At 32.3% G+C, this 18,945-nt stretch overlaps 1 long non-coding RNA gene across 1 annotated transcript in view; it reads right to left on the bottom strand.

Annotated features, from left to right (window-relative positions):
• Positions 1-18,626, bottom strand: part of LOC145279858 (uncharacterized) — a 172,092-nt gene extending 153,466 nt beyond the window's left edge. The window contains exon 1 of the long non-coding RNA XR_013868471.1: positions 18,452-18,626. This is a non-coding gene — a long non-coding RNA (uncharacterized LOC145279858). The remainder of the gene's footprint in view (positions 1-18,451) is intronic.
• Between the last annotated feature and the right edge of the window lie 319 nt (positions 18,627-18,945).

Below are 18,945 nucleotides of genomic sequence, written 5' to 3' on the forward strand. Positions count from 1 at the left end.
GTTATTTTCATGGAAAGTGTTCAACTGAGCTTCAATCTATGGTCCGCCCTCGCCAAACTTTCACAAGAAACACTCGTCTAGCTGTACACACTATCAATAATTACCTCCACTCTTTATCTGTGCCTAAACCTAAACGTAGATTCCATGAACAAAGCTTCTTTCTTAGAACTGCACGCCTGTGGGATTGTCTTCCGTTTTCCTGCTTTCCGGCTGACTACAATATGGTTGTGTTCAAGTCTAACGTAATTATTTACTTTTATTAGTTCTTGATGAGCCGTTCTATATAAGTTATCAAATTCACCAAATTTTCATTACTAATGATTACTATATTGTCCAATTTCTACTGTACACTCTGTAACCCTTATCCTTGAGTGGCCTCTTGGCCTTGATAAGTGGTGATGCCTATGTAAAAAAAAAAAAAGAAAAAAAAAAGCAGTACTATCAATTTCTGCTGATCAAGTTACTTGAATCAGCAGGAGCTGATCATGCATTTTATTAAGCCTAAATTTGTTCGTGCCTTGTATGTACGACCGAAAACACACAACTTCCTGTTCATATAAATTTCACCAGAATCTGGCAGCAGTTGCATACAACAGAGGTCTGGTGATGCCTGGAGCAACATCTTCAGTGTAAGCTCTAAAGACTCGAGCCCTAATACCAAGAAATATTAGAAGCAATGAATTTAGTTAGAATAAAACGATATAATATTCTGGAAAGTTACTTTAAAGGGGATGGAGTTCCTCAATCATAGGAAAGAAGGATTCTGCTGATAGAAGAATCTCATTGGCCCTGTATGGTAATCTTCTAGTGATTATGTCACAAACAAAACACACACTTCCAATTTTGTCATGAGCAAACATGGAAGTAGTAAGGTTCATAAAGCTCATGAGAATGCTCATGTCAGTGTGCAATCTGGTCTATAGGAGATAGTGAAACATAATGATAGAATGACCCCCACCCCTCAATTTGGATGCCCGTGGTCACTGCTCTTTTGTTGTCCTCTCTGCATGACACTGAATGGAAAAAATTCAAATAGATATTTCTTGACGTTTCTGAATTTTTGAGATGAGGATTTGTTATTTGTATTATTATTCATCGGACTACTGTTCTCATCTTGAGTGTGATTTTCACAACGTTTCGGTCCAACCTTCTTCCGGTGTATCTTGTCGAATTCAAGAATTTGGACGGAATTTCGAGCAGAACCCTTTATTTACTTCACAGGGGTAGTGTGCTCTTGTTCTGTCAGCCATGACTGGATAGAGGTCCTAAATAATTCACAAATGTATTTTTCGGTTGCCCACGCTGAGGACCCGTGGCGCAGTGGTTAGAGTACTGGGAAAATCAATTGCAAAAGTGATATTCTCCTGAAGGTTGAAGGTTCAATCCTCAGTTTGTGAATTACTTAGGACCTCTATCCAGTCATGGCTGACGGAACAAGAGCACGCTACCACCGTGAAGTAAATAAAGGGTTCTGCTCGAAATTCCGTCCAAATTCCTGAGTTCGACAAAAACATTCCCAAGTTCGATACGATACACCCAAAGAAGGTCGGAGGTTATATTGACCGAAACGGTCTGAAAATCACACTCAAGTTGATATTTCTTGTACAAATTAAATTGTTCTTTTCAGTTTGAAACAATTCAAATGACTAAATTCTTCAGAAAAAGGAAAGTTAAAGACTGACTGCAAATGGCTATATAAAGTTAGCACGTAACAAAAACAAAAGAAAAAATGTTGAATAAAGAAGTTCAGAAACTATTTTTAAAATTCGTTTAAACTTATCTCTACAAAGTTTGAAAAACTATCTCCATTTACTGAACATAATAGACTTTATAGATACACCGATTGCATTTAAATAACTGAATATAGTTATCAAGTACAGCACACCGTTGGTGGCAAAAATCCTAGAAAATCCGTGAGGTTGTCAATTTCTAGGTGGAGAAGGTGGCTGCATGAAGGCTATGCCTGTGGAAGCAGGAATCAGCTCCGTGTCTCTCCTCTAGAAAAACATAAAAGTGGTTGTGCGAGAACTTCCACGACTTCAGGAGTTTGGTCACTCAACTCATCTGATTTTTAAATCCATGAACTATTATGTGTCGGGTGCAGTTGAAAAAAAAAAACCACCAACCGTACCGGCTGCAACACCAAGGGCAAGCTGATTTATGTTGAGGGGAGGAAAGAGTAATAGGGATGGAAATAGCGAGGAGTATAATGGAAATCAAAATTATGGGATCAGACATTTCATCCCACACGCACAGAGAAGAACTATTAAATTATGAGTAGCATTTTACAACTACAAGACAGAATATATAAATTCTTTTCAGATTTTTAATACTAAATACTGCTATTTTGATAAAAGTAAGCGTTATTCAGTAAAGATAAACTTCTGAGAATAGATCGACTATAATGTTACATATTAGGAACTTTGTGTAGTTTGAGTACGGCATAATCACGTTGACACATCTGTTCTCACTGGATCACCGAAGTTAAGCGACTATAAAAGTGAGAATAAAAGAAACCCACGTTTAAATGCCTTGTGTATACTTTTATATTTGTTTTATAATTGAAAACATTACAATTCGCCAAGATATGACATCAAATTTACCCCAAACAGAACTTTTTCAAAAGAAAAGGAAACTTAAAATAAATAAATTAGTTTATTTTACTATTAATTTCAATTTTTTGTTATGCTTTTTTATTTTTTATTTTTTTATTATTATTTTTTTTAAAATTAAAACAGTTATATTTTGGGATTGGGAGAAAAAGCAAATTTCTAGTTTTAATACAAAAAAGTGAAAGAATTCGAGAAAGTTTTCGAAAGAATTTACTTTAACTTGTTGGTTTAAAAATAATGTACACTTTTATAATTAGTTTAAAATTTTCTCTTGGGAAATGTAAGCTTTTCTAAGTAATCGTGTTAGTTTATTCAAGAAAATATGCTTAAACTAAACGTAAAAAAAGATACTGAAGTATATTTATTTATATCTTAAACAAGATAAAGCTGTCAGGAGACAAAACTGAACATATATATATATAATAAAAAAAAACTGAACTTTATATATATATATATATATAAACATGAGGGGCTTTCCAAAAGAAATGTCTATTTTCATTCCACCCGAATAGATCAGAAGGGATTACAAATTTGATCATTATGATGACTGAACTTATGCATTCATGACCTGAATGTTTTAGCTCTGTTGCAGATATTGACAGCATGAGACTCTACAAAAGCAACCCCTGTCATGAACATCCATCAGAAGCAGAGATGTGTCAATGAATTCTTCCGTATAGAAAAAAATTTGAACCAATCAGTACTGATCAGCGCCTGTTGAATGTTTACAATGCTAATGCACTTGATGCCAGCACAGTTAGGAGATGGGTTCGTCGATTTCAGAGCGGCGACACAAATGTGGCTGACAAAGTGTGCTCCGGACTTTTTACAACCAAGACATCAAAAGAGGCTGGCAAAAGTGCATTGAGAATGGTGGTGACTATGCAAAAAAATAAATCTTAGAGCACAAAAGGTCACTCGCTTTGATCTTATCACTCCTGTTTTTGTAGCTTTAGATTTTTAGTTAAAAAATAGGAGTCCGTAATTTTGGAACGACCTTCGTGTGTATATATATGTATATATATATATATATATATATATATATATATATATATATATATATATATAGTCATCCACATACAGTACTGTTTTGCAGTTCATCAGTGTGGCTAGACAGGCAACTACTTCAAACCGGGATTGAAACCCGACCGCCTGTACAACAGTCAAGGCTCCTAACCATTATGCTAATCGGCGGCTACTGATCGAGTCGTGAATAAACTATGTTTTGACATCGTCCGAAATACCTAAGCTCGATTTGTTTACACAAAGAGCATCGCTTATATATATATATATATATCTTTCTGTACAACTCTTCACTTAGAATACCTCCTACAGTTCAGTCGCTTAATATATACACACACACACACACACATAATTCACCCTAAACAAGACATTTCTACTGAGACATAAGGGATAACTATTATTAAGCGACTGAACTGTAGGATGTATTCTAAGTGAAGAGTTGTACAGAAAGATATTTATTCACATTACATTTCAATTGCTACAGTCAGGAAAATGGAACGGGAGCGAATTACAAAGTCAAATAATCTGAAGAAAGAAGCGGAAGGCTTTCTGGCATTTAAGGATATCTGCAGTGAAAGGTGGAATTTTGCTGTTTGGTTGTATTTACGTTGGAAGGAGTTACAGTTGACGAACTTACAACACTTGTAAGTACTTGTACAAGAAGCACAGATATGTAACATTGCAGTGATAGAAGGGCTGAAAATGTTTTTTTTAGCATAGGAAAAATTACCAGTGTTCAATTATGTATGTATGAGTACAGGCTTTTTTTTGTTTTTGTTATTATAAAAGAAGATTCTACATTAGTGCGATCGTCCAACTATTGTGGGGTATATGGTTAGAAAAGAAAAAAAAAAAAACGTACCGAGCGTATCTGCATCGCTCTTTGGGAAAGAAGAAGGAAAGGATGGCCAGCGCATTTGTATACGCGAAGGGCATCTTGGGAAGGCAGAGCATGATGGGAGAAGTTATTTTTTTTCCTGTCTCTTGCTTTTTTTTTTTTTTTTTTTCCTAGATAGGAGGATATAAAAGATGGGAAAAATTCCCGGGGGGGGGTAGCAGAGAGAAAAGAGTTGTGAACATCTTCTCTTGAAAAGAATTTCGTATTGCTGACGTTCGGATTGTGCGGTGTGACATTGGTGGCGAGAGGCCAGGTGTGGTCGATTGGAAAAGAAGAGGGCAGAAACATGCTGTTGTCGAGAGAGTGACTCACTCCTTCCCGAACCCCAGAACCGAATCCTGATTATAACGCTACGGTTTCATAGAAACACTAGAAACTCAGTCTGCAGGGCTAAAATATACCAAGTGTAAGAGTTCTTCAGTCGATGCAATGCCAGAGGAACACTTCCTTTTGTGTAACTATCGGCTAAGTGAGAATGAAAAACCTAATTTCATGACATATTAAAGTCATACATTCAACATATATATATATATATATATATATATATATATATATATATATATATATATAAATGCACCTATGCATCACATGTATACCTAGTATGATAAAACTAAAAAATCCCCCCCAAAACTCACAGTAAATGAAAAAATCTGCAATAAAATAGCCTAAAGAAGTAGGAAATACAAACACAGAACATATGTAATCTTAATTAGAGCACATGGAGGAGCAGGTGCTAGTATTGAAAGAAGTGGCTGGACTAAGTTCAGAGAACGTCTGTCATTACGATCTAGCAGAGTGTTATCATTGTTGACCAAGAGAGGAGTTAGACATGAGTATGTTTAAAGAAAAATTAGTTTAACATGAAACATGTTTCGATGGAAATCCGGATCTTTATCGAAAAGCCAGTTCCTCATCTATAGCAAAAGTGGGAGAGTTACATTATTTAAGAAAAATTAGTTTAATATTCTCTTTTATAAGTTTTACATATTTTTTTAGATTTTGTTTGGGCCTGTACTATAAATAAAAGAGTTATCTATTCTTGTGTTGAAATAATACTCAGGAATTATCTGCATCTGATACAGGAAGTATCGGTGAGTTATCTGCCCCCCCTAAGGACTATATAACAAAAATGGAAGCAGCCATTTACTTTTTAGAGTGGAACTTAGCAATGAACTGTAGAAAAACGTTTTCCATATTTTACAGAATTCATCGCAGCTTTTTTATTTTACTTTGGAAATCATTTTGTTGAAACCTTCATGGAACTTCGAACTGAACCCCTTATTCGATCGACAGGGGCAGATTGTTCTTGTTCCGTCAGTCATAAGGTGCCAGAAGTACTTATTTATATTATTGTTAGTTATTATGGTCTACAGACCATAGCTAAAAATAATATAATTAAGCATTAGACTTCATAACTACAAGTAATCATAATTACAAGTAATCATAATTACAAGTAATCATAATTACAAGTAATCATAATTACAAGTAATCAAAACTACACATAATCATAACTACAAATAATCATAACTACACATAATCATAACTACACATAATCATAACTACACATAATCATAACTACACATAATCATAACTACACATAATCATAACTACAAATAATCATAACTACAAATAATCATAACTACAAATAATCATAACTACAAATAATATAAGTAAGAATTGAACTTCAACCACTAAAAGCGCATTGCTCAAAACTGATCGTTAATTAACATTCTGGAAGTCTTAAAGTTACATTACATAAATAGTTTTTAAAACTGTACAATACTAACAATCAGCTTAGGTTTTATTAATATTTTGATGACGGTGGTTCAGTATACCTGAGAATTATCTGTCTCTGATACAGGAAACACTGCCGAATTAACGATACAGACTGAAAACCTAATTACTAAACACAGAAAAATATTCATCAAACCCACACTTGACCTTGTGTCTAACCTCCTGCAAAGGAGGTAAATGAAATAACTACAGAAGATGCTCCTTGTGGAGCACAATTCATTGATTAACTGTAGGTCGAGGACATGCATAGAATTTCATCATGGTGATTTATTAAGACTTAGCATCGTCACAAGAGTTTTTAGTGCTTCAGCAGAATAGGAGTCATTTCAACACTGTTTCCGTTTGCAATTTACGAACAGGCTCGAAATGGCCGAAGTCGTTTATGATTAAAAGATTAAAAAAAAAATTCATGTAAATGCAAAATTAAAATGAATTTGATTGCGGTGACAGCAGTTGTTAAATTCATGTTGGTTAAGATTAGATTAAAAAATATTTTTAGCTCCTAAAATATATAAGTTAAAAAATAAAAACCTAAAAAGACATGAAGTTGGGTAATTTTCTAATTTTAAGAAATTTATTAAACTCATTCAACGTGGAGTAATTTTAAATCAAGGAATGAATGAAAATTTTTTCATTTCATGTTGTACTAATTGATGGTTCAACCGAACAATTTCCAGTCTATTCTATAAATCGCAATCATTCATATTGATCCTGATTCTGTAGAAGGACAGAGTTTTTGATGGTGAGTAAGTGGTTAACAAGGAGTGTAAATCTGGGTGTGCCAAGTTCGAATCCAATTCATGCCACTGAAACGTTTTTTTTTTTCAAACCTGACCTTATAAAGAAGAGCTAAATAAATAAAATTCACTAAATGCAGAGTGACTCTGCAAAAATGCCACCAATTGAATCGTAAATAAAATTAACAATCCTTTCTGCAATCCAACTATAAGAAACTCATTTATGTGGTTGCGTTGTGCCAGACTTTCCGAAAAGCCAACAAGTTACTTGTTTCTTTATGTTAAACAAAAAAGAAAATCATTAATGCTCATTGTTCAGATTCTTGGTTTATAAAAAAAACATTTTTTTTTAAATAATTTTTTTATTTAATTAAAAATAAAGTGAAAATAAAAGTCAAATAAAAATAAAATATAAACAAAAAAATTAAAAAATAAATATTAAAAATAAAAATTGTTATTTTTTTTTTAAGTAATTGTTCCAGAAACTCCTGAATTAGGAAAATCATTATTTTTTTTTCTTGAACCAGCCCCATTTATTTATTTCTATTCTTGCTTCAAGCAACAAATCATTGAAAAAAAAAATTGAGATAGAGCAGAGGAAGATTATTCTTTCTTTCATACAAACCTCACTACAAATAACTGAAAAAAAAAAAAATACATGCAATGCATATAAATGACGGTAATAACTTTCTAATTAGTAAAAATAGATTCAAATTGGTTGAAATTAACACCATTTTGTTATGACGTATAATTAGACAATGCTGTATCAGCTGTCACAATTGGAAGACCACTTTGCTGAGCAAATTGTTTTTGTTTTTCATAATTACGCAGTCTCGTTGCTTTGTATAAAAAATAAAAAATTATTTGTTAAAGAAAAAATAGACAGTTTTGATTGGTCCATTTGTTTTTCTATTTTTGGCTTCCATTTAGGCTTTCTTTTATGTATTATCTTAATACTTTTCATTATGTTTCAGCATTTTTTTAGATGAAGATTGATAATTTTTATTCGGACTACTATTCTCATCTACAACCCCGCCCTCATACATCCTCGTAGATTGAATAAAGGTTTCCGTTCAAAATTCTATACAGATTCCTGAGTTTCACAAAATATAACTAAAGAAGATCAAGGGTTACATCGGCCGAAAAGTTGTGAGCATAACATCCGAAATAAGAGCAGGAGTCTGAGTAATTCAAATAATTAAATACTAGCGGAACCTGTGGAAATTCCACAGGGGACTTATCATATTACATATATCCACAGGGGATATCTGTAATATATTGATGTTGGCATTCTGTAGATGTTCAGTGTAAATGGAGACACTGATATTATTGTAGCTTTTTTGTTAAAACTGCAAAAGTATTTATCTGAGTTAGCACGAACGCCTGATAAAGCCTCGTCGTAAAGTACGCTTAAATATGATATTTTAATTCTTGCAGATTCGTATATATATTATTATAGAATTAATATTCTATCAATTTTTATATATTATAAAGTTGCGATTTCAAAAAACCAAAATTTATCCATATATGAGTGCATTAGCTTGAATCGAAATCGAAATAAAAACTTGAAGAATTCTTGAGAAAATTATTTATAAAAAAAGAAATAGATGACTTAAGTGCCATCAGCTATAATCGAAACCGAAACCAAAACTTATGAAGAATTCTTGGTAAAATTATTTTTGACAAGAAATGGAAGTAGATAACAATTAAACTACTCGGATGTAAGCGTGACACAGATAATACCACACACGCTATTGTATTAATATAGATATTTAATTTTTTTTTTTTTTTTATGTTCTTGTTTTCAATTTCAATTTTCAATTAATCTTCTGTAATGCGCAAAGCGGAATCCCCCATCTACTGAAATAAATGTAAAAGAATCACCTGTGTCGTAGATAACAGCATCGAATGAGAAGAGTTGTAATGTTATACTGTAATAAAGTAGATTTAAGTATTGAAATGTGAGGTGAAATGAAACTGATTCGAACTGTCGACCTCTGGATTGAAACTATTTAATTTCGAGTTCCATATAAAGGGGATGATCAAGGAACTCGCAAGCGTCTATGGCATTCATTGTTAGAGCAAAATCTTAAATATACGGCATAATCAGGTTGACACCAGCACTCATTAGATCACCGAAATTAAGCATCATTGAGCCTGGTCAGTTTCAGATGGGTGACCATTTTGGAATACCATGCGCTGTATGTAGGAGGACGTGGACACCTCTCCACAAAAAAAGTATTTAAGTCACTCTTATATAAGATACGATAACGTGTGAGGTATTTTCTTGTCACGCTTTTTTATTAATTTTTTTTTTTATTAAGTACGTCTTACACGTGTTTCATTCAATAGCAGATACCCACTAAGCAACTCTTCAGAGACTAATGTATGCCCGTTAAAAAAACAGTTGTAAAGTTTATTTATATGAAATGAAAAGGGATTTGGAGAAGAAAAAATGTAATTAAAAGGAAATATTTACAATCTACAAAAACATAAAAGAACATTTATTTATAAGCCTCTACCCCTGGAAAAAAATTAAATTCAAAGCGCATTATATATATATATATATATATATATATATATATACACTTCCATCTAGTAATGCAAAAGTTAGGGAGTGAAACATGTCCCTCTTTTTTCTACCGCCGCCCCCAAACAAAATCATTTTCGACTTGCTAGGGTAAGCTTTAAAGCAAACAACGAATCGGGCAACCATTTCTAACTTATCCCATCGCCTTAAATGAATTTGGAAAGAAATCATTCACTATGATATAAAAAAAATCGAGGTGATATTTTTCTTTAGTTCATCAGAAATGATTATATGAAAAATTATTAAATTACTGACGTAATTCTATGATTGTACATGAATATTTTAATATAACGCTGCCGATCTGAAAAGTTCTTATTTGCCACTTCAACGAGTGACGGGGCCGTGATCTCCAGCGGATAGCCAGCCGCGCAATGTTACAAGTAAAAAAAAAAAAAAAAAAAAAAAAAGACAGAAACGTGTTAGCGGTTCCCGAACTTCTTAGCAGTGAAACTGCAATAGGTTCACTCAACGGTTCGATATGTCATCAATCAGAAGGAATTAACAGCAAGAGGAGAAAGAGTGAGAAAACAAAGCAAACAGAAGTCACACAAATATCTAAACGAATAGTGTGTGCTAAAACTTGTGAAACATGTACACTAGTATAGTGTTTCTCTCTTATATACACTGAAGACGGAGAAGAAAGAGCGGCAACATGTTAATGTGTTTATGAAAAATATCATTTGCATGAGCAAGGTTTTGAATTTTTAAAATAACCTCTATTAATATATGAAAGCTCTGATTGATATGACCTATTAATTATTGAGCTTAATTTTAATTGTGGTATTGAAACATTAATTAAAAAAATTAAATATTTCACATTAAAAACTGGAAGATTTTTACTATGAGATCAAAGAAACGAAGAAAATAATGATACTTATGTACAATACGGATCGCGTTATCGTCGGCAAATTCTGGTCAGATTACCTCAACTGGTAGAAAATGCCGAAATGCTTGGCCAATGAAATTGCAGCCACCGATAATTGGCAAACGGTATATTTTAAGTTTTTTTTTACAGTATAATTTCTTTATTAAATTATCAAGTGAAAGTACAGAATAAATAAAACCACCCTCATCATATTAAAAATGAGTTTCTAAATTTCGGGCCATCCCGAAATATACACGTAAATTGCAAAGGTACCTTTTTTTCTCACTGAAATTACCATAGCATTTTTAATATTGGCCATCTTTTTTTTTTTTTTGTAAAAGAACACACAAAGTTTACATTCGACATCTTATAAATTGGCTAGCGTTTTCGTGAAACAAACAAAAAGAAACAAAATTTTTGTTCGGTACCTTCTGGCGGTTTATCTCATTTATCTGGAATATCAGATGATACCCAGATCCATATTCTGCATAAGTGCTAATAATATAAATAGTTTGGCAGCTTGAATTAATTTGACCAGTTTCTGACCAGTTTTTGAAGAATTTTCCCTATTTTGATTTCCATACCCATTGAGAACAATTGACCTAATTCAGAATTTTGACCGAAACAGGTCTGCAACTGTGTAGCCAACTAATGTTTGTATAAAAAAAATTATACATAATCTGTTTATTAATAAGTTATTTCATATAAACACAGTAAAAATTAATTAAGTTAATTTCTGTGGATATGAACTTATTTTGTGTATACATAAGTAAATGTGTGTGCAGAAATGTGAACAGAACATAAGTGTCAATAAGGACTACATTTTTCAAGGAATCTAAAGACAACAGAATTTTTTTTTCTTCAATTCAATCTAGGATAAGTAAAGTTAATTATCGGGCTAGGTTCATGAAATATTAGGTTGATGCAAAATTCTTTGCTGATTTAAAAGTTCATCTTGACAATGAAAAGCTGTGTGTCTTTTTTTTTTTTTAATCTTTACTCATAAAAATAAGGATTTTTTGCTCTCTCTAACATTATTCCCTCTGTCAACAAGCATATAAATGCTTCGCTTATAAAATTATTTGGATTTTTCTGTGAAATCTAATATATAAAAGGCTATATGTTTGTCTGTATGTCTCCATATTTTCAAACTATCTCCTCCGATACTAAAAGTCGCAGAGTGGCGCTAGCGGCCCTCAAATGATTGGATTTTTTTTTTACTAATTATTCTTTTATGGGTCTTTAGCCGGTTAAAAGTTTTTAAAGGGCCAAAAATGGGCCAAAATTCCAAAAAAATCGCTATACATTTTGTACATTCATCTTAGTTTATTTTTAATTAATTCATATGCGTGTCATGTTGGTACAGAGGTAACGTCACCAGCTTTGAATGCTACAGTTTTGCTTTCGATTCTAACTGATGGCACCAAATACTTTTTTTTTTTTTACTTTTGAAATCACGACTATAGTAATATATATGCGAAATCCGGACAAATTAAAATATCATATTTAAGCATATTTTACGCCTGGGCAAATCTGGACGCACCCTTCTTAGTATAAATCTAACTCTTGTTCAATCTATCATGATTTTTAGCTAATGCCATTCAAATGACCTTGTAATCTTCAAGTAATAATCAAAGGGAGTAAGGCCAGGAGAATATGCAAGATGGGGCAAGATTTCCCAAACAAATTCTCCTAGATCTTTGTTCAGTAGTGTTGTGTGAGGACGAGCATTATGATGGGGGATGACTCCCTAAAGAAGGGAGTTTTCGGGTGAACATAACTGAGGATATTGCAGAAAAATATTAATGATATTTTAATAATCTGAAAAAGAAAAATTATAAATTAATCGTAATGATATAACAAATGCATAAAATAAATTACAATGGTTTTACATTCTTATGTATTTCGCTTAAAGAAATGAAATTTATTAAAAAAAACAAATTTTGGTTTCATACACCAGGTATTTCCAAGTAATGCACTTATGTTTTTAATTTACGTTCCTCAATTCAATCATCCTGAAGAAGTCTTAAATGAAGACGAAACGTTGAACTCACAAATGATTTAGGTATTCCCTTTTTCCCCCATTATGTTGAGATGTCATTCTCATTTTTATCATGCACATATTATTATTATTATTTTCCACAATCAAACGTCGCAACTCACAAGAGTCATGAAAGCATACAAACAGGAAGTCAAAGAATTGAGTTTCGCTCTGCTTTGAGTTCATCAGTCGAACACATCCCGACTCTGAATTCGAAACCCGAATCTCTTGCATGTGAGGCAAACATCCTGCCACACGCAATAAGTTTATTAGCTAACACAAATCAAACAAACTGCAGTGAAATCCAACTATGGAATATACGGACGTGTGACGTGTGTGTGTGTGTGTGTGTGTGTGTGTGTGTGTGTGTGCGCGCACACACACACACACACACACACACATACACACACCAACGAGTGGAAGAAGTCAACACCAGTAAACTCAATGTTAAATGCCAGTCTTATAAAAAAAAAAAAAAAAAAAAAAAAATCAAATCTCGAAAGGCTAAATTTTATTTACTTTTATTTCAAATTTTGCTTTATTTATTTTTTCACTGAAAAAATTAAAAGGACAAGTTTAAGGAACAGTTTCGACTTCCTGCTCTCAATGTGAGTTGGATGCGAGGTCCATTTAATGCAAATGTTAGCAACATGAAACAGTTTTAACTTCATGAGACGATAATATCTTTATCGACCTTTCATGTGACATCAAATTAAAGTTCACTTTCAATCAATAAGATCTGGCAGACGACTTATTCATCGCATGCAATGACGGATTACACGCGAATTGTCATCTAAAGCTTTTAAAGTTTGCCTTTTTTTCTTCTTTTTTTCATAAATTACGATTTCACCGATACAAAATGAAAACCAACCTTTTTGTATACAGGATCAAAAATATTATTTATTTTTTATTATTAAATAATGAATTCAATTTTAAGATTTAATCTTTATTTTTAACCTTTCTGTATCTAGTAGGTTCGACAAACGAATACATATATATATATATACTAGCATGGGTACCCGGCGTTGCCCGAGTGTTTGGAGGTGTGGGTTGAGCAAAAAGAAAAAAAAAGAAAAAGCAAAAAAAAGTGGTAGTAGGAAGGCAGGCTCGAACCCGTACCGCGAAGGAGGAAAAGAACGTGAAAAAAAACGTGACGTCTTTGCTGTTACGACCAACGCCAAACCGGAAGTGACGTAGGTTTAAATAAAGGCTAGACAATCGAAAAGAGGGGATGACTTTCGAAAATATCGGCGAAAAAAGCGGCCAGTTGAGGGTGAAGAAATTAATGTTTTTAGCCAATTTTTCAGCATTTGTCGTCTGAAGTGTCGAGCTTCAAAACGATACTGATATTGTGAAAATCCGTCGCCTATCTCGAAAGTTTTATGCAGACATGCAAACATACATACATAGATTTATATATTTGTAGCTTAAATTTTCGACCCAAACCGATTAAAATGCTTGCCCTATCTCTGAATACCCTTTATGTAAAATTTCAAATGTTTAGACCAGAAATTGTCTGGGTAATTTGGTAGAGACCGTAGAGGTCAAAATTTTTTTTTGACTTTGACCTCTATTATGACCTCTTAACATTTGTTTTGGGCTCAAATCAATTTATTAAATTAGATCCATGTCCAAGGAACCTATATCTAAAATTTCAAGTGTTTAGACCCAAAATTATCAGGGGAGTTTGGTAGAGTTCTCAAATGTCAAATCGTTGAACTTTGACCCCTTAACACCAAATTTCTAGCCGAAAATGGATTACAAAGATTTTTCCAAATCTCAGCACCCTGTATATCAAATTTCGAGTCTGTAGACCGAAAATTGACAGAGTTATTGTGTATGGAAATAGACAGACAGACATGTTCAATTTTTATATATATATATATATATATATATATATATATATACACACTACCAGTTCTGCCCGGCTTTGCTCGGGCCATATGTACTGTTCATAAGGTTATGTGCATATGCATATATTAAAAAGTGTGAATATGTAAAGTAATGCCTTTCTGTATAATAGTCTTCCTTAACTACCATAGATAAAAGACAGACATACATTTTCTCATATATATATATATATATATATATATATATATATATATATATATAGATAGATAGATAGATAGATAGATTGGATGCAATATATAATAATGATTTAAAAAGTATATATAAAAAGAAAAAAAAGACTCATGCGCCACCACCGAGAATCGAAACCAAAACGTTTAGCTCACGATTTATTTTGCCTATGCCGTCAATGACTGGGATATGGAAACATGTTTACTGCAAGGCTAAAAATTAAAACATCAACTAATAGTTACTACATTATGCATTCGTAATCCCAGCGTTCGACCTTCACCTGGCAAATTTCATTTTTAAATTTCCACACTTTTGCACCAATTTTTCCGGGCTAAAACGCATATATAAAGTTTCGCATGGATTCAAATATATATGAAGTTTCATGTCTGCAAACAAAAAACTTTGGGAGTTTGGTAGGCAAAATTTGTTAAACAAAAATATATACGTATACATAAATATATATGGAAACAATTTTGTGCTTACTATAAACTTTTTACACAAATATTATGCAAGTATAAATCATGTAGAATATCTGCATGAATATAATAGCACGTAATAGTTAACGAAAGATTATCATCCCATAAGAAAACCGAAGCAACTAATACAGAATTAATTAAAATGAATAAAGGAATATGCAAATTTGCTAGATCTTTTGCTAGTGAATGCAATTTCACAACCCATATATAACAAAATTGTATTTTCTTTTTAAATAAATAGAAAATAGGGGTTTTAATATGAATATCAATACACACAAAAGAAAAACGAATTTATAGGAGTATTAAGAATAATGAAATGAAATATATCTACTGGTATGCAAATCCAATGATTTTCGGTCTTACGAAATTGGATGTAATATTTTACATAAGAAAATCCCAGCTAAATAAAATTGCTCAATATACAAGGTAGAGCAAATGAATCAAAATTTAGGTATTTGAATTTTATGATTTGAAAAGGTTAATCTTAAAATACAGCATTTTTTTATTGTTTGAAAACAAAGAATACAATTGAATAAATCTATTTCCTTAACCCATGAGTTTTCGATGTTTATTCATCTCTTCAGGAAAAATATTAGCAAATGTTTTTATTAGTTCACACCTTATTTGCTAAAAACAATAAATATAGAAAAATTTAAAATTTTAAAACATTTTAGATACATAGAATAAGAGAAAAGGGATATAGAGGCAGAAAAAAGAAAAAGAAAAAGAAAGAAAATTTTAATTTTCTATGTTTATTGCTTTTAGCAAATAAGGTGCAGACAAAACTTTTGCTAATATTTTTCCTCAGAGGAGATGAATAAGCATCAAAATCTCGTGGATTAAGGAAATAGATTTATTTAATTGTATTCTTTGTTTTCAAACAATAAAAAATTCTATATTTGAAGATTAACTTTTTCAAATTATAGAATTTAAATACCTAAATTTATATATATATATACATATATATATATATTTGTCCTTAACCTTTTGGCTAGGAGCAAAGCATAGTATCTGTTCTCATACTAACTTCCTCTTTTCTGTCCAAAATCAGCAAAGGAAGAATCCTATTCAACTGAAACGGTTATAATTTATTCCAATCCAGAGTGACCTATTTTAGGAGCTGGATTTTCCCCACATTAAAAACAAACCTTCTGCCTTACGTTGTTCTTGCAGGAAGGCAAATTAATAACTACAAATGGATATTACTTAGGAATGAAATATTTTTAATGCAAGTAAAGTTTTATCTACATAATATTAAACTAATAATTTTACTTGAATGAATTAGACGGTTTTGTTTACGGTACATCAACCATTTATAGGTTATTTAATGCTGAATAAAGATGTTGTATTGAGGTCATAGAATAATTGATTTATATTCTTGAAAGAGGTTGCAGGAAGGATAGCATTAGTAGTAGCAGCAGCATTACCCTCTCCCTAAACTCCAATCCTTTGTCACCATAATAAGGGCAGTGGCAATATGGTAGCATCTAGAACTCCAGTTTCTAGTAGAGTCATCCATGGTGTAAAGGTTTATCATGAAGCGGTATTGGGCTCACAATCTGGATAACAGAACTTTGGTAAAAATCTAGGAGTAAGCAAGCATCAAGATCTGTTGCCCTCTCTTTTCATCCCTTCCTTTGTACGTGGCAAGCAAAAACATGTCAGGCACAGAACTGCAAATCAATGGAGTGAGCATGACAGCATTGCTTCTGCGCTATTTCTTTATTGTGTTCTGATCCCGACGTTTCCCGTGGGTCATATGAAGCTACTGAGCCTAATTCAAAATTCCCTGCAGATTTCCACAAAGATTCCCGTGTTTTACAAGATATGCCTGAAGACGGTTCGGGCAGGGAATTACATCATCCGAAATGTTGTGAGAATAACACTGACAATGAGAACAGTAATCAGAATACAAATAATATAAATTATTATCTCAAAAAATCACAAAAACAAATGTAACAAGTATTACAGAACGTATAAGGTGGTATGCATTATAATCTACAAAGAAAAAAAAAACAAGAGACAAAAGTAGTAAAGAAGGAATATATTATGGTTCCAGTATACAATGAGAAAGAACACATGTTATCAGGGTCAGGGATAGAGAACTATGAATGAACAGTGAATATATAAATATTACTTACTTTGTTGTACATACTGGGAGTCTATGTGACTGCTATCAGGATAGGCAACTGACCGATATAAGCCACCATGCAAAGATGGGTAGCCAGTTGGTTCATATCCGATGGCTTTGAAAGACAAAGCAAAATGATACTAAGATCACGTTCTAAATTTCATACATGGATAAAACGATTTTTTCTTGATTTCCAGACAGGAGATAACATTCTTAAATGTTGGCCAGAGCAAATCCAAGGAAAATGTCTCTTCGAAGTTTTTCTATGTGAAAGCAAGAAAAAATTCAAGACTAAACATTCCTGAGATGTAGCAGCAGTACCCCATTTTGGTACGTATCTGATTCTTATATTTGGCCATTTTGTCTTTGGTGGCAAAGAAAACGAGTGGATGAGGAAAGCAGAGGTAGATGTTACACTTTATTAGAAAAGTATCATTTTTGTTAAATTTAATGCTCGCCAGAATATCTCAAATACTATGTCTGGTTGTTTCGAAAATTTTATGGAAACTCTAAGAACTTTATGCTCTCAAATCACTTACCTGGTGTTATTTTCACTAAACTATTTTCTCATACACAGCCGATTTGCCTGTACCTAACTGAATCCTTGCCCATTATACATCCTGTTTATGATTTACTTAATATGTACAGGCATTTTTATGTTTAATAAAACTTTAACTTTGGTATGTTTTCTTTGTCTTAAACACATAAAATCCACTTTTGGAACTGTTTCTAGAAAATCAATTTTGAATATTGCTCTAAAATTTGCTCTTTGACTTTCAAAATTTTCACAAAAAAAAAAAAAAGTTATTGTATTTATGAACAAAATTTACTCTAGCATCTGAGCATTTAGTATAATGGTATGATTCAACAGGGAACTGAAGCCTGGTCCTCTGGCTTATTAGTGAATATTCTAACCAAAAACTTGAAAATGATATTTGATGCTCCTTGCATAAAAACTCGGCATTATAAGCTGAGGATAAAAGAATAATCCTGGAAAAAGTGGCACAGTAACTAATGAAAAGGGAGCCTTCGAGTCGCCCTCGACTATGCTCGACCATTTTACTTTGTTTTGTATATGAGCATTAAATATATGCAGAAATGTTTGTCATGATTATGATGAGAATGTTTTGCCTTAACTTCGATTCGGACGATTTTGTTCCCATACAAAAAAAAAAAAAAAAAAATTTAAATAAGAAAGAATATACCTGTAGGAAATTTCCATTTCAATATTTTTCTTAAATTGTATTATATCCACACCCAAGCGGCCATGAACACGAGAATTATTTCTGTTGTCATGAATAAAAGCTAATTTAAGTTACTGAATTTCTTTTTTTTTTTCAGTTTCAATATGATAGAACTTTAAATTCACGTCAAAAATCATTGTCGCTAAGAAAGTGTAAAGAAAAAGAATATAAAATAAATTTACTTTTATAGTGATCATGTGTTTGGCCTTCATTCCAAAACACAAGGTCACCTTTAATATGATGTGTTTGCTTGGGTACACACGAGGTTAGAAGCAAACGAAAAAAAAATGAAATAGAAAACTTGCATTATATCCTGTTTCCCTTTAATTTTCATATTCTATGAGCGATGTTTCTGACAAAGGGGTAAGAACTATTGGGGGGTCGGTATCTGTACATATAACACTTATTGTTGACTAGTTTTTTTTGTTTTCTTTTTTTAATTTTGAAATGTTTTT

The sequence above is a fragment of the Euprymna scolopes genome, chromosome 7 (genome assembly GCF_053919585.1).
Source record: "Euprymna scolopes isolate OS-2025 chromosome 7, ASM5391958v1, whole genome shotgun sequence".
NCBI lineage: Eukaryota > Metazoa > Mollusca > Cephalopoda > Sepiida > Sepiolidae > Euprymna > Euprymna scolopes.